A 21,804-nucleotide genomic window follows, 5' to 3' on the forward strand; every position below is an offset into this window, starting at 1 on the left:
GCTTAAGTAACCTTTTATTATGAAAGGTGGGAGATTTGTTGACTATCTTGATTTTTAGCTCTTTAGGAAGGAATTTGTTAGCCCACTTTCATTGAACTAAATTGTTTTGCATGAAGATATTTTGAATTAAAGTATCACTTTTCACATAAAAACAATTTATAGCACATAATGAGCTCCATAAAATTTCTGTAAATGCAGAAAAGTAACATGTTCTAGCTCTTGAACTATAAATAAATACTATATATATCCTATTGAACGCCTAGGCTATAAACTCCTGAAACCACTACTTTGTATCCTGCCCCTTCAATAATAATAATGATAATAATAACAGCAACAATAACAGACATTTCTGCCGGCCTGTCCCACAAAGAAGCATTCATGTCAACTATTGTCCGGTGTCAAATTTTCCTCTGCCGAATGCCTTCCATTCGTATTGTTCAGAAGCCTCTATTGTACCACCTCTGTCCTTTGTTTCAGCCCTCAGTAACTCAGGCTTTGTCCCTTTGGTGTGTGACCCATTCAGTAGCGCAATCCATCCTAAGGCTGAAATGTCGTTATTAAAATTATCTATCAACGAATTTACTTTGCACATTATTTGTCTTTTAAGTTGAAAGGGTCACAATGCGACCTGATTTGTCCTTACAATGACAAGATTTATTGAGAATTTAGTTAAAATTTGTATTATGTCTGCTAATAGCAAACATCGCGACTGAGTTGTTAGCACTCCTCTTTCGTGCACGGGAGGTCCTGGGGTCAACTATCAGCTTAAATACTGGCTGTGCTGATTGAAATATTTCGTTATTTTCCAGGCAGATGCCGGGACAATGCCTCTGAAACGTCGGCCAATTTCTACGAGAATCCACGGTTCAACATCTTCACCTTTATTAATTTGGATCACTTTTCATCGTGTTCGGGAGCCATTGATTCAGACAGATGAAGTTAAATAGAAACAGTTTAAGAGGTTCAAGTTCAACTGCACTTTCATATTCATATAAGAATGTATCATCTCAAATGAAGTTTAATCTTCGATAGTTACAGATTCGTTCTCCAACTTCTGAAAGTATTTAAAGCTCAATAATCGATTAAAGTATATCATTCAAATTATTGTACTGTGAAAAACCCTTGATATTTTCCATTCCCCTAATAACACCACTGCAATGTGATCCACAAATGGCAATTAAGATTCTACAGTGGAGTCGTACTTGTGTACACTGTCATAAAAATCACTTCGATTTCAACTCCACATGTCCTATACTAACCTGTAGCACAGTTGTTATCCAGTTTGTTAGTATTGAAATATTCAAAACTTGGACAAAATTTCTGTTGAAACTTGGACGTTACGTGGACGAGATATAAAAACAGAAAATTGCAAACCTCTCTGTGAATTTAATGAGGAGAACGGTGGATGATATTCGTTTATCGAATACACTAAAATGTGAGAATAATACAACATGAAAGACCGGGATTCAGATCCCACCAGAGGCGTCGATATACTTGTTCCTGACAGCATCAATGAAAGTTCTGGTGTTCAACCAAGCCTAAGCACTTGGTACTAAGGGGCATTCCCTACACTGGCGAGGAGCTAATTATTCATTTTAATGTGCAATATATAATTAAACTTCATGTATCTTCATCTTTCTAGCATTTACATTATTGGTTTCTATAGTGATTGACCATTCACACGTGCTTGTATTTATTTCTAGTTATAGACACAGAAACATCGATGCCAATTATCTTCAGAGTAATTGCACTGCTCGTTACCTGTGCTATTGCAGCTTAGCGTGTTATTTAGTATGTGTTGGCGAGTAATTGAATATTCAGTCGTATGATTTGTTGTTGTGTTGGTAACGTTTTATAGACACTTGTATGAAATGTAAATACGTTTCGGTATGTTTCGTACACAGTGAAGTTCACAGGCAGAATAATGGATAAGTCTACTGAGTTACAAGCTCATATGGCTCCATCGTGATAGAGGCAGTAAACTATTCTGAAACGTCGGCCAATATCTACCAGACTACACAATGTATTATATATGATTGCTTATTTTAACCACCCAAGTTTGCGTCACCAATCTGATTGTAATTATGTAAATCTGACATCTTTGTTTCCTCTGCTTTATCTATGCTATTTGAAACGTTATGGAGAGAATCATCTCAGAAGAGCATCCTATTGCTACTGAAGCTGTGATTAATGAAGGCGAAGGACAATTAGGCTGATGATGGAATGAGGAAGGATTGAGATAAACCACAATACTTGGGTGTTGGGGCGTAGTCCTACGCTGTCAAACGTGAATCTTCACTTAATCAGAAAATGGTAATGAAGCAGTAATGATATTGTAAACTGAACATGGGTTGTTACGTAAACTGAATGTCTTTAAAAGAATGTCAACATCGAAATGACTAATGAACACTGTCTACAACTTTACATTACATTAAAGAATGTTGCGCAAAGTTTTCGAAGCCTCAGGGTCTGCGTCTATAAGATGTAATCTAATTAACAAAAGAATTTAATCTTATCCAATGCATTAGAAAGTTATAAACCTAAAAAATGAGTATTGAAGTCAAACGTGGATTATAAATTGTATGAGAGAAATGGTGATTTGCTGAACAACTGATTGTTTGGTTGATTAATTTATTGATAAATAGAAACGAAAGTCAGTATCTTGATGGGTTGACATTTGGGAGAAACCAAGCACAGTAAAAAAGTGCACGTTATCTGTGCATGTGAGATTCCGCCACATTGCCTTATTTTCATGAAATAACCGAGTCATAGCTCAGGCGGTTAGACTCTGGTTTCACTTCGCAGAGATCCAGCTTAAATGACGAGTAACTTTTAGTGAAGGTATTTGAGGTTTTGCGGTGGAGAGTCTGAAGATGTCTGTCTTCTGGGTTGTAGATGCCGTGTAGTCTGGTAGAAGTTTACCGACATTTGATAGGTATTTTCCATCATCAGCGCGATTGCCCTAATGATGGATGCAGCAAGCCATGTTAATATATTAAACTCTATGCCTGTCTAATTCGTAAATGTTAATTTGTACCTGTTCAGTGAGACGAATCCCATGCCTTCACCTCTATTTTGTTGTATCATGTAACTTCATAAGGATCACGCCTCACAGTATCAGCATCGCAGCATCTCTTGGTTCCGTCTGATTTACTTCTCTTCCGTTCCACATAGCTTCCATTCAGTTACATCAATCGTTCATCTTCCCTCACTTTTTATCTTATTTCGTTTCAATGCTGTCTTTACGCAGGTCACGACTTGTGCCTACACACGAAGTGTCTTTCCTGCCCGATCCAAACAACGCATTTAACACTGAAACATAACACAAGTGTGTGACCACAGAGGAAAGATATTTTCTGTACAGTAAATAGTTTCAAAAAGTGTTCTTTGCAAGCAATTTTAATTTTGTATTCGTAGTCTGTGTAGCTCTGTAACCTTGATGTTGATATCTCGATGCATAAACGTTGTTCAAATGTTCTCATTCTTGAAATATTTATTACTATCTGGCTTGCGATTTTTACATAAAGTATGTAAAATTAAAGCATGATGTGGAGGGATTACATGTTCGTCTGTCCATATGTTTCATCTGCAAAAGTATTGAACGAATTTCGAATAACGCGCGCTACACCTTTCGCTAGTTTAAGAATGCCTGGAGGTATACCTCCATTTCCTGATAACATAAAACTCAACTGAGTGCAGCGACTTCACTATCATACTAAGCATTTGATATGTTACTTTCAATTATTCTTTGAGTTGCTAAGCAACGCGGTGCCGCCTTCTAAATACCCATCGACTCATTATTTATGACCAGTTTGTCATGTTTTTTTGATTAGATTTATAACCTATCCAGTTAATATGGCGTCCATCAATAAATTAGCAAACAAAGCAAAGTTCCTGAGTACACTGCAGGCGTGATTGTTTCTTCTGTCATTTAACGAAGCTTTTAAAAGTTTAGTATTTTCAGAGTTTAATTTACCACCCAGTAAATTTAACCGGCCATTTACAAAAGTCAAAGGGTACTTTTTTGTGAAAAAATCAGAATTGTAATGGTATGTTTATACGTTTTCTAACTTCTCAAAATGATGAACACTTATTTATAATTACAACTTTCATAAATTGTTTGTTCCTTTATAGAAGATAATGTCTTATAAACATTTCATGTTCAGAAAATGCTATGTATATACATATAACGGTTATAATAAATTTGCTAAACCTCAATTGAAAAAATAATAATAGCAATAAACTTGAGGTCTTTATATGACATCTGATCCGGAAAAGGTACTTAATACCACACAGATAAAATCTGCGGTCCTGTTATGTTCAGTAAAACTTATTCAGAGAGGTTATATAAATAAGTGCTTACCAAATATTATTCAATATTTTGTCAATAATAGAAGATGCCCGATACAGATTTTATGAGCTGTGAAGAGATCGACCAAGATTGGAAGGGTCGATAATTGCCTTCTATAGAAACCGATCTCTACAGTTATCAGTTTAGTGGTCATAAAAACGTGACCGTAAAATAAACCTGAGTGATCAAGAACATAACAGACGGAGATTGTTTGATTAAGGGAGCGCCATGATTTTGTCTGTTAGGACAAATATTGGGTAAATCGCATCTACAATATAGTCCTGCATGTAGCAAAGTATCTCTTTCCACTTTTGGTATGCAATGGTGATTCTCAGATAATTTTTAATAATCATCCATAATATGGCTGGACAGCTGGTCAAGAACCAGGCGCGTTGTTCGCTGTGTAAGACTGGTCTAAATAGAATCTGTCCGGTTTGCACTGAGTCACGCCACGTCTTCAAAACAGTGGAATGCTGGTATCTGATTCCTTACTACCACCGACCCGCTGGTATGGATATGTATATTTTATAACCTGCTTTTCTTCTGGCAAAACAAATTCGTCACGCTGTTCTAGTTTAATGGATAATCGCCCGGGAACAATTGATTTTTCGCTTCGTTAACCTTGTTTGAATAGCATTCTGTCATATTAATCTGCTTTCGCTACATAGTCAGAACAATTCTTCTTCTTCTTCTTATAACGTCTCGTGTTGATATATGGATTATCTTTTCCTCATTTCATATTCCCTCTTATAGTTCTATTCAGTTCCTTTCTGGTTTATTAATTTCCCATCCGACAAGGTCTTCTGTCCCTACTTCCTCTCTGCGCGCTTTGTACCAACTCAGACTTCATTTGTTTCCAATGGACCTTAAGTCCCTTCAGAAACGTATCGGTGCTAAAATTTGAAGGTTTCTGCATTTATGAATAATAACTTCTAAACGTGGGTCGAAGTAAGTACAGTTCAGAGTAAAATGTTATGAAAGTACACGACTAGATGAACAGCAGAAAATCTATTAATATTAATTCAGTAGATAGGATAATTAAAATACCGCCTAATTCTGTTACAGTCTACTCACACGAAGCATGTAATATCAATTTCTTCTGTTCTTTATTTGTTTTTACCTATTTTTTTTTCTATTTCTCTCTCTTTGTGTTTGTTTTTAATTCTTACTCTCTCCCTCTTTCTAGTTTTCAACTCGCTTTTTCTTCTCACATTCCTCCTTTCTACCTTTAATAATTTCATCATTTCTATAAATAAATCTCTTTCTGTCTCTCCTTCAAGGTTTGTGTTTATCACATTTATCTTCCTTCGTGTCCTCTTCTTTCAAATCCATCTCCACAAGCATATCTTGCAGCACGTCATTTCTTCGGAACAATTAATTAAATCTCCTGTCCTGTGAAATTGCTAAGAACCAATAATTGACCAACCTCGTGTAAGTCTTCACTTTCGATTCTTTCCTCTTGCCCCTGATTGTACTACAGCCTGTAAAGCACTCTTAATTTCATTATAGATGGGTGATACGGTATTGTCTTGATACATGATTTAGACATATATAAACTATTCTTTTAGTTTTATTTAAAACTTAAATTAAAATAACATTATCTTTGTTATAAGAAAATTAATTTTCCTTTGCCAGTTGAATGTTACCAATTAAATTCGCTCAAGTGGTAACGCGTTTAACTTGAAATCGGGGAATGCCCTGTTTTAATCTCGACCGGACCATCAACTGTCTTGATTGTAGATTCCGTAATTCTCTTCAGTCGCTCCAGTATAATATCGATATATGAACGTTACATTCAAACAAATCACCATATTTTTTATAGTCCTTTCAATTTTTCCTCTTATCATTCGACGCTAAGCAAATTCTTCGGATTATGCAGCGTTGTTAAATAACCTATAATCCATTTATCCGTGAATCCACGATGCCATTGAACGTGTCAGTGTACTCAGAATCATTGTCGTCTTCTCTGCCGAATGCTGGGCTACTTCGCTCTAGTGTTACTCTCAGAAGGTCATTGACGCTCCAAAGGAGTGAAGATTGGGTAACAAGTAATTACGTGTTTTCCTATTCCATGTTATGTCCGTCAGTCAACGCAAACATATTCTTCACTCGAAACTCCACTCATTGTAAGCTTGTAAGCTTTAACCTATAGTTTGACTGAAATAAGACGAAACCCAGCTTAACTTTTATTGTTACAACAGTTTAAGTACAAAATGACTTAATAGGAGTGTGGAAAATTTTCATAAAGAGGAGTTTAATAGTAGGCCTATATGAGTGTTTGGACTGCATTTATCCAAAATAAAAAATAAATTATATTACTGATTATTCAGTGTTTATCATAAAATAATATATATATATTTTTTAAATTTCACATACCTCCTAAGATGTCTTATTGTACCACCGGGGGTTCGCGTACCCCAGGTTGAATACCACTGGACTAGATGATGTACCATACTGAGGGGGTGATACACCCAGTCCCTTGCAAACTCATAATAAAATTAATTATTAATATGGTTGGAGAGTTCAAGATTTCGAATTTTGTCCATAAATGCATTTTTAGCTTTTAAACTGTGTTTTAAATAGTATTCAATAAAAGAAACTCATTGCTTTTCATCACACTCAATTTTACAATGAAAACTCAACAATTGCTTCATAACTCACTTTATTCTGAGGTTTAGATTATAAATGACTATAGTGGGATATATTCGTTTAAATTTGTCGTATTGCAAAATTAAAATATCATTAACAGTAAACGTTTCTGGTACAGAATGATTGCGTCTTATTTCTGTCTTCCTGTAAGTAATGCACATGCCTTATTCTACGAAATTAAAGAGTGAAGTCAACCTCAGGTTCAACTCGTTACAGTTACAGTTCTAAATGCGTAATGAGACTGACACCCAATGTTAAGGTTGAATGTCCCCGTCACGAATAAAACTTCCCTCCAGCTGTAGTTTACCTCCTGTCTAAATTGCTTATTGTCTTCGCTGGTGTCCAGCGTTGCCGGATTTTAAATAAATTTAAGTAGCACACGAGGCTGTCATTCGTTAAAAAGTTGACTGGTTCCTAGGCTATTAAAAGACGTACATTATTCTTATAATATTCAAATAGATGCTCAATATGGAAGGTTTGTCGCGAATGGCGAATTTAAAAGGATGTGAAAGGAAACTTCGCAGACATTTTTTTTAAGTTGGTATCATAGAATTTTATTGGGGGACTGATGAAGACGACAAAAAATTTTAGCCTGACTACCTTGTTTTCAAACTCAAATGTTATTGTTTGGGTTCTAGTAACACAGCATGTATCACACGGGAAGATGCCGATAGATGTTGAGTAGGTAAACAGTTTGAAAGGCACAATCTCGGCGTTCACTTAGAAATACTGAGAAGAATCACGAAAAATTATCAGAATAGATAGGTGAACGGCCAAAATTCTAACCGACTGCTTCCAGAACACAAGTCTACAAGATGGCCGACATCTGTCCTTCACACCGTATCCTTATCTCATCCTTGATTTTATCACCCAAATAATATTTGGCAAAGAGTTCAAAATTAAGAGGCTTCTCATTGTGCAGTTTTCTTTAGCCCCTTTCTAATTCTACAGCCGTGTAGGTCTTAGAATTTCCAATCTTATATTTTTACGTAAAACAGTCTTCTTGGTTGTTACATACAAGGTCTTTGGAGAAAATGTGAGCGACTGGAATTGTGCATAAAAATCTGTAAATAATTTCTGCAGGAATTTTCGTTCTAGAACAAACAAATTGGCTTGAATATAAAATGAGATCCAAACAAAACACGTAAATTAAACTTCAGAGCAATAATTCTGTAAATATTTTTATATATGCTTCCTTCTGCATATAATGAGTAACATTAAATCTGCTGTGGGGTTTTTAAACTGGGCATGAAGTTTATTTCTCGCTGACGTCTACAATTTGTGCATTTATGAGTCATAACTCAAGACAATGGATATCTGTGCAACAGTGGCACATGCAAAATTTCTACAATAGCCTTACTTGTTGAATACTTTACAGTGAGAAAGACATACTGTAGATTCTACGCGGCGTAAATTAGGTGTAAAACTGTTAATATAAGCACCTTAAGGGCACAGTGGACTCTGGCAGAAGATATACGTACACGCTCCTGCCGCCGGGCATGGCTGACCTGGACTAAGGTTACATTATAACCGTTTCCGCGCTAAATCCATTTTGTCCGAAGAATATTTGTAAATACGAAACTTGGTTATTTTGTTTCGTAAATCATGGTCGTGGCATATTTAAATATACTGTCTAGACATTTTTTTTTAAAAAAATTAATAAATATCGTGGTATGATATCGCAGTCGGGACTGAAACCAGGTTCCTCACGGAATACGTTTCTGATGCAGGCCACATGAGTCAGGTCGAAAACCCGTCTCTTTCCTCTTCCACTGTGTAGTAACACACAAAGGAAAATAAAGTGTGTGCTTACAGCTTCACGAAAGTGACAAAAGCGATGATTAACTTTTCGTTTGCGTTATTCTCGTCATCCCACTGTGACTGGGTGGTCGGATGGAAGGCGCTTTGCAGCACACGCTACACGCCCGTGAAGTGAGAAAGTGAGGGAATCACGATTTGGCACGCAAATAATTCGCAACACGGCGCTGACTGAATGCGCAGGACGATAAAGATAACATCATTATTATCGGCGCCTTTGCCCTATAACGTCTGCTTCAAGTACACAATCAGACGTAATGGAAGTAGATGAATAAACGTAGCGAAATGGACAGACAGACATTAACTCTGAGAATCGTGACATTACAAGAGGAGCAAAAGATCTTTCCTTGGAACGTATTCCCACGCAGAACGATACATGTGAGCTCGGGAAATAAATTTCTCAGTTACATGAAGTTTAACTCCATGAAGAAGAGTCCTTTAAAATCTATTAGTCGCTAAGCTAGTCACGAAATTACCCACCTTTCACAGAACTCGAAATTTTATTGTTATTTTTAAAAAACCAGGCATTGCCCCCTTTCCACAGCAAAGTTAATTCGGTCCACACTTCCATACCATCTTAATATTACCTTCCTAGTAATGGCTGACTACCTTCTTATCTCAACTCTTGCAAGCTACCTATCCTTTATAAATAAATAAGTATCGTTAAAGACATAAAAAGAAATCGGTTTTATGAGTTCCTGTGTTTTACCTATAAGCGACAGATTATGTTATTATTGTACTAAGATAATTTATAAGACAGCGGAAAACCCATTATAAAAATTGCAGTTCTAAAATATTCACCTTAATACTGCCTTCTGTATATGAAACCAATATCAGAGTGTGTTTGCTGTTTTTCTTGGAAGTTAGTTGACTTTTCGTGGGAATTAAGTGGAGTATCGAACAGTTTTCTTGGCAAATTCATCTGCATCATACAAAATGTAATATTGAGAATGATTAATTCACATAATTTATTATTGGGGTAGATTTATAAGTTCGTGACCTGTTTCAAACACTTTCAGTGCAATAAATGTTGGGAAACAATACCGAGAGGGAAAGACAGGCCACAATGTTGGAAGTCAGGAGCGAACTCGGTCCATTTCACTAAGACACTGATTGATGTGCGGTATCTAAATGTCCAACAAACATTTCGTTCGCTGTAGAGTGCCAAAGCAAGCGCTTCCCGTGAGCTTTATGGCCAGACTGTCCAAGCACGTAGACTTCTAGGGCATCAGACGTAATGGGCCTACTTGAAAAGCGATGGTTTCCCTTCCCAGTGCCTGTGACGTCGTCAGAGTACATCGTTATTTCAATCACATACGCGTACCTAAAGATCACATGAGACTTCTGAACAGATTTCGACGAAATTTGAAATTGAATAGTCTACACCGTTAGTTGTGGTGCTATTTTAATTTTGGTTTGTTTGAGGGCTCGACGCAAAGTAAAAGCGTGAGATATGAGGTTGTTTGACCTGTGAATATGTCGGTTATGGTCTTCAGGGTGCTGAACATGGATACGATACTTTTCTCTGAAATTCTGGTATCAAATTACAAAATTATACACTGCCTACACAAAAGAATGGTGCGGTTTCAATAGTGGGCACTTTTGAAACCGCACCATTCTTTTGTGTATACCCTGTATACGATGTCGCAACCCAGACGACCACAATATATACACACGTAATTTATTTGAGAAATATTTAGACTTAAGAAGGACGAATTAAGTGATCATATTTACGATATTACAGTACAAGTAACTTCGTTAATTGTTATTCTCGATACAGTAAATTTTAAGAGACTGATGGGATGACGGTGTGGCTTTGATAGGACAGGGGAGGAGAGGGGTGCATACAGAACTTTGCGGGGAATCCACTTGGGAAACCGAGAAGGCCATTGGAGAACAGGATTAAGATGGATCTTTGTGAAATTGCAAGTGAGGATTGGTTGTGGATGAAACTGGATAAGCATCGGTTCTTAGTGGTTTGTTTTGCCTTTCATTAAGGTCTACTACGGCTTTCATTTAAAACACTGACAAAAAAGGGAAAAGTAATTTATAAGTTTACAGCACGCTCTTCGGATCTGTTAGCTTTGTAACTGTGGATTTGTAATTGGAATAAATAAACGTAAACATCAGTAACATTAGCAAAATTACCAAGAAGGAGTTGATGAAGTAGAGTGTTGAGAGGACGCCAGAAAGTGTGTTGATATACCTGATATAACAAAAAAAAACCCGCCTGTTATACTGAAAATATTTTTTCTCTTTATTGTTAATAAAATTCAAGGGAACGATTAATGTTTAACTGCAGTTTAAACACTCTCGTAGTTCTACACTTGAGTCAATTTTGGTCATTATTAAAGCCTGATTCTCGTTTTAGCCTTTCATTCAGATTCTCTCATGGTTTACATACGTTATTCGATAGGCAGTTCAATATTTTTAAGCAATAATGATCGCTATCTGCATAGCAAAATGATCCTGTATATGGAATAATAAATTTGTATCGGCAATAAATTACATAAAATAGGAAGCAAATAAAATGTCTGGCTTCTATCGGGAATCTGTACCTGTTGAATCCCTCAGGGGACACGCACTGTTTTTTTGTCTCATCGCGCACTACCGATTTGTAAATGACAGTTTATTAAAACCTCAGAGCAATTTATTTATAAATTCTTACCGCAAACGGGGTCACATATTATTCAGTTTACCTTAACAAATGTGTTGATTTCATGTTTATTAATTATCCACGTAAAACTGATTATTTACTATTTTTCAGCTTGCGCAATGATACAGTATCAGAGAATGTATGCGGGCCGTATGAAGCAAAGAGACGGGCCACGACTTGAGAACCGCTAATCTATCCCTCCTGGACAGCTGTTAAATACTTAATTAAACAGAGCCTGATTTTACACTACTAATTTTGTTCGTAAATTCTCCACGTTTACATACACTATTCAGCAACTATTTAAATAATATTAGTATTAAAAAATTGAAATACAATATCAGTCAGAGGTGAAAAGTTGTAAAGATATCATTTTAAATAATTTTCCTCCGGTACACTTTTCAACTTTTGTTTTATTTACAAATACACCGTTTTAATACGTAGTTGAAGTTGGTTAATGGTTAGTTTCATGTATATTGGTTACTGACGTATAAATACTATACAATTTTGTCTGTTAAATATAAGGATAATGCCTGTATTATTATTACAGGATTAGCTAGAGATGTGTTCTTTCCCGTTAGATATTAAAAAGATCTTCAAATACTTCTCTGTACATAGTTTACGGACGTGATATTATCCACTCCCATATTTCACCCCCATCAATCATATGAGTGCAATAGCACTGACTGTTCATTTATCTCGTCACATTCTAAACCAGTGCCAGTACCGTACCCAAAGGAATTTCATTCCTGTTCCGTGCTAGTCCAGTAGGCTACTTAACAAAGTTAAACTCGTTCTTATCGGGCTAATAGGAACTTACCGAAGATGCTAACGCTGAGAATAAGAATAAAAAATAAATAAAGCGATAAAATAGCATCAATAAATCAAGATGTCAGACAGGGATTATGTCTTTCACCTGTTCTTCTTAATATATATTGATGAAGCTGTTAGAAAACGACAGTCAGAATTATCTAAACACTTCTACTTAAATGGCATTAGTACATATTTCATTCAGTTGGTTATACAGTAGAGCTTTGCAGAGAACAATTTATAAATGGCATAGTATAGCAAATTAAAACAACATGAAAATTTTGCCTCAAAAATATAAATAATTTTGTTTAGAATAAAGCAATGAAATGCTTTAAGAAATTATAAATTGTGATTAGCGGACATGGTATAAAGCAGTACATGTTATTTGAGATGCAGTTGTTTTAAAATAACACGGAATGACATTGAACGGATGTGTCAAGCAATGAAGTTCACTGCACTGTAGAAATTCCAAAAACAACCTTGCTAAAATTGTATGGAATTATAAGAATATTAAACTTTAAGGGCTACATGAATCTGAATTTGATCGTTACAAACAAAACTAGCCAATGAAAAGAATAGAAGAAGTTATTTCCAAGATCGGTAGCAAGTTACAGAATAACGGATCACAAACTTAATTTGTTCCTTTGCTATTCCTTTAAGATGTGGTGGGGGGGAGGGGGGGAAGTAACAAGACTACGAATGCGCCCATTTTTTTAATTGTGTCTACTGACGGCATTAACAGCTTTTTTGCAACCTGCTTTCATAAGGTATATATAAATATTATAACATGTTTTTTCTCTATTATGTTTCAAAGGGATATATGTAGGTTCAATGCTTACCCTAGGTTCCACCCACGCCAGTATCGTAGTAACTGAATATGCGATAGTATGCCACTTGTAGAAATAAAGAAGTATAAGGGAATAAATAAAGAAGGAATTTGTTGGTGAATCACAGAAACAAGGTAAAGAATAATGTACGAGTGGACAATTAGAGGGGAAAAAAAGAAATGATACAAGAATTCTGATAGGAGAGTGGACCTAATGAACTCACTAACATCTTTAATAATCATTCGTTCGTTATTCCTTCGAAGCCACAGCTCGTGTACATAACATTTAAGAATTCAGTCCGTACCACAAAGAAAACACTTCTCCATTACAATGGTAAATTGCTCAATGCTGTTTACAATAAGAATAATACAAAACCCATAAATACCAAAATGTAATGTTAATAACTCTTAAAGCAGATAACACATACGAGTGGGATGCAAAGTTTTAAACACATCAACTTCAAGGCACTGAGTACATAAGACCATAAACTGAAAAAAGAAACACAATCAGCGAATCCTTTGCATGCGGAGGTCAACAGACATTAACCTTTCGTTACCTTCCACCTTCGTACTCTCTCGATTGCCACCAGCAGTTGATGGAAGAGTGTCGTGTCACGATGGTCGTGTTTGCGAAATCTTCCCGAGGAAGACGCAGAGTGAACATGAAACAAGAGGACAGGTTGAACGATGACTAGATTCGATCGTTGTTCTTCCAATTGGGGAGACAAAGGGTTTTAACTACATGGTATGTAAGCTGAAACTTGGTACTGGCAGGTAGAGATGTCCGATAACGCAAAGCAAGCGCGTGTACAGCGAGAAGACAATTGCAGGCAGACAGCGCGTTCTTATCTTGATGTAATGTGATGATATAGGTAAAATATGATTGTTAAATTTCAATCTCGTCCGGAATCAGCAAACACAACTTGAAGATGGTTTAAATAAATTGCCTCACAACAACAAATGATAAACAGGCGAAATTTAAGGAAGATTAATCACTCTCACTGGGCTGTAAATTTTACTTGCGAAGTGACACATCAACATTATTTTCAGCATTGTTTAAAGTGAAACTAATGTCGCTTATTTACAGCTTCGCGTATTCTAAAACCAGACTATAAAACTGGCCCCGAAGCAGCGGTTAGTGAGGGTAAACAGAATTGTAGGCTGTAGTTTCGAACAGTATTGGTTCACTTTACGTAAAACTCAAATCATCATCAAATTTCTCAGACACGTAAACATGGATATGTACTGAATACATTAAGGCATATGACTTCCATGTAAGACATTTGTAACATGGAGAGCATAGGCCTATAGTCTGTTCAAAGAAATCAAAGTGATAAAATTATTTGCCTCATAACTAGTTCTATGGAACAGATAATTTGACTCTCAGAACGACTAATGAGAGTCAAATTATCCTCTTTTTATGAAATCTAAAGATTTATTTTAATATCCCCTTTCACTGTTGTTCTTTCATCGAATCTTAGACTTCTCAAGTGGCCCTTCTCTCTGAGAAATGATTACAAGATTTTGGTTTTAAATCTTGAAGGGAATAGACCACTGGGAAGACCTAGGAGTAGGTTTGAAGAATATTAAATTGCATCCGGATGAGAAAGGCGAAGGAGTGTAGCTTGGATATATTTGGTTCTGAATAGCGAAATGTGGTGGGCTCTTGCGAAAATAGTAATGACCCTTCCGTTTCCACACAAGGCAAGAAATTTATTGACATGCTGAGCGTAGGTCTACTATCAGTGTCTAAAGCAGAAATATGCTCCATGGAGTTGGTTAGTTTTGTTAATTTATTATATAATTTCCCACATACGTGCTACAATGTTCTCCCATGTGTACCTCCTTGATTTTATGATGCTTTCGTACACATTATGAAGCTCCTCGTTATACAGTTCCCTTCACACACACCCCCCACCCCCCCACCCAAACTTCTCTCTATCGGGTCCATACGTTGCCCTCAGCAGTAACAGATCTTGGAGGAAGCACGCGCCACTAAGGCACAGTCGTGATATATTCCATTCGCTCGTCTTATCTCGGCCTACATGAAACTGGTACACAATTTGTAACGACCGTTTCAACACCAGATAGGCCTGTAAGTGATTTTTACTATCGCAGCTTGCAACACTCGCCTGTGATGCACAAAAACAGAGCAAGCAAGGTTATGTTCAAGATGAACATGGACAAATGACAGCTGCAAGGCGCACGAGATGGCATCAAGGTTTTTCATGGACTGCGCCGACCCAAATGACACAGTATATAATACAACGCACCCTTTTCGAGAACTGCCATATCGAATCCCTGAGAAATATCCATGATTTTCTTCAGATCCTTCTTAGGAATGCCAAAATGGACGTATTATTCATCCTACTGTTAGGAACGATCTCATTTATTTTACCTAGAATTCTGCTTTTAATATGTTTCCTATTCCTGAAATAATAAAAGTGAATTGTTCATTCATTGGTTGGTTAGTTTGCTTTCTTGAAGGTGATGTCGTCTGCTGGGGTCTATTGATCGTGTTTCCTATCTCTCAAGACGTAACTGTATGTTCTGAATACCCTAACATTTGATAAATCTGCAGTTTTTGCCCACATATTGTATTTGCATATAGATTTCTTAAGATTCGAAGAACAAACAGCGATTATTTCAATAAATAATATTAGTCAATTGATCAATTGTAATGAAAGCGTATTTTATAAGGTAGGAATAGAATTTTGTTAGTATTATATAGATGTTTAAAGTTGTTAACGATAGCATTAATTTCGACAGTTTGTCTTTCAGTAAAGCTGTTTTCTACAAATAAGCTATTTCACGTACGTAAGATGTACTCATTTCGAAACTGGTTAAAAATGTGTTGTAACTAATGACTTTCGAGGTTTTCCTTATTCCTTCCTGTCAAATTTGGTTCAGTGCCGTAGTAAAATAGGCAACTGGTTCTTACTTGTTTTGTCATTCTTCGCTATTATTCTAGTGTACCTCATTCGACTGTGCATAGCTTCAGCAGCTGTTTCAGCGTCGTAAAACAATCGTATACACAACAAATACTTCCATCGTCGTACACAGAAGTATGTAGCAAAGTAATGGTCGGTGTTCATGATTTTCCTCTACTTTTGTTTCGTTCTGAAAAGTAATGCTTCCGTTCCATCTGCTTATGTACTGATCCCGTCTATTGAAATTGTTGTATTGACAGGCAGAACGATACGGGGACTATAACAATAAATCAAAATGAACGATACGAAGCATTATTCTTCTCCAGCTGGTGTTGCTCGCATCCATTGACAGATCGCCTAGCTTCCTATGCGGGAAACCCGACCTCTAATCTCGGTCTTGAAGCCAGATAAACTTATTAAGAGCATTTAGTTGTTTTCCTCAGTACCTTAAACCAGTGGTATTCAACTGGGGGTACGCGAAGATATCTTAGGGGGTACGTGAAATTTAAAAAAGAAATATTATTTTATGATAAACACTGAATAATCAGTAATTTAATTTATTTTAGATTTATATACTATGTATAACTTGAATTATACACCAACAACTTTGGGGGTAAAAAGTTGAAGAGAAATTATATCTGGGGGTACGCGAAGACATCTTAGGGGGTACGTGAAATTTAAAAAAGAAATATTATTTTATGATAAACACTGAATAATCAGTAATTTAATTTATTTTAGATTTATATACTATGTATAACTTGAATTATACACCAACAACTTTGGGGGTAAAAAGTTGAAGAGAAATTATATCTGGGGGTACGCGAAGACATCTTAGGGGGTACGTGAAATTTAAAAAAGAAATATTATTTTATGATAAACACTGAATAATCAGTAATTTAATTTATTTTAGATGCGGATTGTATACTCTGTATAACTTGAATTATACACCAACAACTTTGGGAGTAAAAAGTTGAAGATAAATTATATCTGGGGGTAAGCGAACAAAAAAGCTTGAATATCACTGCCTTAAACCACACATTAAAAATTTGCCTTAAAATAGGCAAAGACCGCTTTATTCTACATCCTTTCACTCAGACCAGTCCACACTCTGCTTCATTTCAGTGCGATCCAACCATCTAAGCCAAATAAAAGTGTAAACTCTAAGGTTAAGTTAGGAAGGTGTAATTGACGAAGAACCACAGAAAAATAATACTACCTGAGTTTCTCATGAAAGAAAGCCAACTCTTTATTGTGGAGTCTCTCTTCGTCATCTCTTGTCTGCTCTCAGAACCTCGTATTTTCCGTTACTTTGTGTCTCTATACTACAGCTTTCCGTAGCTCACTCACCTGTCTACTTTTGTCTCTTTTATTCTCCCTGTTGGATCCAAATGTAAACTAAATTTGTCTGACTTTTATCATTTACTGTTAATGAGGAGGCCGAATCCAATTACGCTTAATTGCAGTCGTTAATGTGATAGTAGCTTAAAATATGTTACATTCAAATGTTAGTCCTTTTACATACAAGTCTGAAACAATAGCATAACGAACACATCTCTGTGCCCAATGTTTGCTCCGTTGTCCCCGCTTTGTGACAGTGCTAATTGGACTAGCGAAATCTGTGCATTTATAAATCGCAAAAAAAAAAAAATCGCAGAGTACATCAAGTGACCCGAAAATACCTGTTCAGTTGAATTTTATAACAATATTTTTTTGTCTTTCTTCTTCCTTTCCCCAATTAATACTGCTCATTCATTTATATTGTTATTTCATAAAGTATTGTTATAGTCAAAGTATTTTTTGATACATTGATTCATTTGTAGTCTTATAATCCTCCCCCTAAAACAGGATTAATGTATCAATATTACTTCATTTCTGGACTTATCCGATAAACCTGAAGGGAAGAGACCAGTTGGGAGACATAAGCATAGATAGAAGGATTCAGTTATAATGTAAAATATATATTATGGAAGACGAGTGTGATGATGTATACTAGATTCATCTTACGTAGAATATCAACCAATGGCTGGCCCTTGTGAACACGACAATGAACATTTTGGTCCCATTAAAGGCAAGAAATTTCATGATTAACTGGTGACTTTGTCCCATGGAGTGTTTAAGTAGGAAGAATGTACATCAAGTTCTTTCCTTCAATGTGTATAAAATGGATAAAGCTAACGATATGTATTTGAATATGCAAGCTAAATTATTCATATAAATACATACTATCAACAGCTATTGATTTTTAGTAAGTTCAGGTTGACAGCCTTAACCTCAAAATTGTGCGTAGTCGCCACATTTAATATTTAAACTATAAAAATTGTGATTATTATCTGTCTTGATACAAAGTTTCACGGGTTGCAGTAAAATAATAAACATACAAGGCCAAGTATATACACGCAGTGTCCGGGAACTAACGTGGAAGATTTCCAGAATCCTTTCCTTGTTCAAAATATAATGTGACGAAGTGACATCCCAAGCTTTGCGATAATTAAGTTGACATTTTACATTCAAAATTCGAATTACCTCAACAAACGTTGATTATTTTTCGAGGATTTACAAACAAACAGGACTTCATGGCCCTATATTCAGTAACACGTTTCTCCCAACTCAGGCGTTCGCGGGCCGTCTTATTAACATCATTTGACAATAGGGATTTCAAAGGATTAAATCTGCATTGTCTCCGGTATCGACTTTCATTCGACTCTTCCACATGAACACTAAGATTAAAACGTAACTACAATGATCGGATTGCTGGCTTATGTCAACACTGCGATGAACATTCACGTTCTTTTGAAGCAGGCACATTCTTGACTATCTGAGTGCTTTTGTCAATGCATTGTAGTTATAAAGTTACATAAGCGTGAAAAACAATAGAATGTGCGGTGTATTTGTTCCTAAAAGGGCATAAGGTACCATCCTAGAATCGAATAAAGAGCTACAACGACGATGCAACTCTTGGTTGTGTGATATGAGAATTCATTCTTCTTGCAGCTGGAGAGACAAATATTGGACACATCAACGCGGATAATTCTTCCAGTCAGTATTGTAGATTTCTGTTTGTTGCTCTGACTCCAGCTTCAGTACTCTATCTCTCTGTAGACTAAACACACTGCGCCAGACTTTTCTTTCTGTTCAGAGTTGATTGAAACTTGACTCGCGTTATGTCCGTGCAACATATGATCACCATCAAAAACATCATCAGAGACATACTTGCATGTTCCTAAACCCCATCTACATTCAGGATTTTTCCATTGCATTTATTTATATTAAATCTGTGATTAATATTGCGGTCATTTCTAATGATAGGTTTTAAATTTCATAATATTTTCAGTGTTTTAATAACACCATTTTTTGTTAAAAATTGTAACTGTTTTCTGTGTCTCTTCTGCGATCTAAAATAAAAGCAAATACAAAGCCAAAATACATATATTGAAAAATTGCGTTCAATTTTATTGCGTAATATATAGTGAGTAAGTAACTTTACAGTGTGAAGATTTCTGTCTTCTGGGTTGTTGCGCTGTGTAGTCTGGTCGATGTTTACCAACGTTTCAGAGGTCATACTGCCTCCATCATCAGGGCGATGAGTTTGAAGATTTCTGTCTTCTGGGTTGTTGCACTGTGTAGTCCGGTCGATGTTTACCAACGTTTCAGAGGTCATACTGCCTCCATCATCAGGGCGATGAGTTTGAAGATTTCTGTCTTCTGGGTTGTTGCGCTGTGTAGTCTGGTCGATGTTAACCAACGTTTCAGAGGTCATACTGCCTCCATCATCAGGGCGATGAATATGAAGATTTCTGTTTTTTGGGTTGTTAACGCTGTGTAGTCTGGTCGATGTTAACCAACGTTTCACAGGTCATACTGCTTCCGTCATCAGGGCGATCGACCAGACTACACAGCTCAACAACCCAGGAGACAGAAATCTTTATACTTACAACTGTGAAAACCTCAAATCTTACGACTTTACAGTGTCAGTGACAATCGACATGAACAGTCAAAGTGAACTGATATTTAACATTGCTTCCATTCTAAAAAAATATGTAATTTCTGTTTTTGTGCCACGAGTGTCTAAACACACTGCATCAGTATGAATGTTAGATCTGGAGTGATGCAATGTTCCTGCCTGTAAATTGACTCTTTTTCTACAACTTACCAGAAGTAAATGCATGATGTGACCGTCCGTCTGTCTGCATGATTTATAGTCAAAATTACTCGATGAATTTCAGTTTTATTTGATACAATGTGTCTGTCCAATCTATGTTGGTCTTTAGCGCCTTGTAGTGTTGTAGAAGTATACCAACATTTCAGAGCCTGATGATGGAGGCAGGAAGTATCTCTGAAACACCAGTAAACTTCTACCACACTCACCGCAGTGACAACTTGAAATCCGTAGAAATTTGGAAGTTAGTATAATTGTACGAGGACCACTTTCTCCGTCGCCCGAAACTAAATGTTAATATGTTGTGTGTGTTTCTGTTTCATTTCGTTCATGTCATATCGATCCATTTATCGCAGTTCTTATGGTCGAGTCAGTGTTCAAGTACATTCGTAAGAAATTTATTTTCCTTAAGGAAATTTTCGCAACAAATTTTGCTTATATGTTAATGTACTGCAAATGACAGTTATTGTAATTCTGAAGAATAAGGATAAGAAGTAGAGAAACACATGAAAATTTCCTTTTGAGTGTAGTAGTTCTGTCTTTGAAACTGAAGGGCACATTTCAGACTTCGCTTTGCATGCTTACGTCAGAAATAACTTTAACCCGGTTTTATTTCTCTGCTTTCATATTGCCATAGAACACGATCCAAAAAGAATACTTTCCAAATAATCTTTTCTATTTGATTTTCCCCAAGAAAAGGAAAAATCTTTGTGACCAGCGAAACATGAGAAACCCAGAGGCCTATAATTTTAGCTCTGTCGAACGTATAATTCGTACAGAGAAGTAAAATATTTGTACGTATTTAAAGTACATCTCAGATTTCCCTGTACGACGACAAATATAGAAACCACACGCTAGCACACTTTTTTCCTCTGTATTTCATGTAAAGGGATTTCTACTGCGGAGTTGACATCAAAGCAGTCTTACAAGACTTGAACCAACTATATCACAGCACTGCTCCTTCATTCTTACCAGAATGTTTGCCATCGGGAAGTTTTCTACACAGTACTGAGTTCACATTTCCTAAGTTTATTCTTTAGAATAGATTTAGTATCAGATGCTCCCATTAGCTAAGGTAATTACGAAATTTAATCTTCGCATCTAATTTAAATCCTCCAGAATTTTACATTATTATTATTATTTTTTATATTTATCGTTATTATTAATACTAACGTTGTATGATTCGTCAAAATTGACTTGAATGAAACTTTCTTATTCTGAACAGTAATACATTTCATTGCAACATGATCTTTGCAAATCACACTGAAAGACAAAATTTATAATATTTTACAAAGTAAACTAAATGTGAAAAAAATCTTCACCGTGACTGCCAAATGCATCAACACAAAACAGTCCTCCTGACTTCAGACTCTTGCCATACCATACCACATGTGCCACTATACCTTCACTTTCATTTCTTACTTCCAGAGTTGCCGTCGTCAGAACGAAATTTCAAATATTTCCACATTGCTGGAACGGCACACTCAAACAGTCGAGCGTGACGAACACAGGTCATTATATTATTTTATCAGTTATTATTATTATTATCATCATCATCATCATCATTATCCTAAACTATCCGGAACATTTTCAATGGCTACCGTGGGTACT

The sequence above is a fragment of the Zootermopsis nevadensis genome, unplaced genomic scaffold, assembly GCF_977971745.1.
Source record: "Zootermopsis nevadensis isolate Lab colony 2312 unplaced genomic scaffold, Znev_1.0 Znev_ptg000037l, whole genome shotgun sequence".
Taxonomy (NCBI): Eukaryota; Metazoa; Arthropoda; class Insecta; order Blattodea; family Termopsidae; genus Zootermopsis; species Zootermopsis nevadensis.